The following is a 377-nucleotide window of genomic DNA, read 5'->3' as shown; positions in this document are numbered from 1 at the left end:
CAGTATTGGTGCATGCAGGAGGCTGTCTTTGACCCCGTCAAAAGCCTCCTGATATTCGGTGTTCCAACACAATTCTGCATCCTTTTAATGAGATTGGATAATGGCCGCGCCATTTCTGCGTAATTTACGCTGTACTTGTGCGAGTAGTTGGCGAGACCAAGCCACTTACGCAAGTCCTTCTGGTTTATTGGAACCGGCCAATCTGCAATGGCCTTGACCTGAGCGGGATCCGCTCGAAGGCCACGCTTCTCAATGAAGCACCCTAAAAAGGAAATCTCTTTTGCGCCGAAGATGCCCTTGTCTGCATTGGCGTACAGTTTGTTAGTGCGCATGCTTTCGAGCACCTCTCTTAGATGGACGATGTGGTTCTCCTCATT

The sequence above is a fragment of the Plasmopara halstedii genome (assembly GCF_900000015.1).
Source record: "Plasmopara halstedii genome assembly, contig: Scaffold_525, whole genome shotgun sequence".
Classification (NCBI taxonomy): domain Eukaryota; phylum Oomycota; class Peronosporomycetes; order Peronosporales; family Peronosporaceae; genus Plasmopara; species Plasmopara halstedii.
This window is presented reverse-complemented; position numbering follows the sequence as displayed.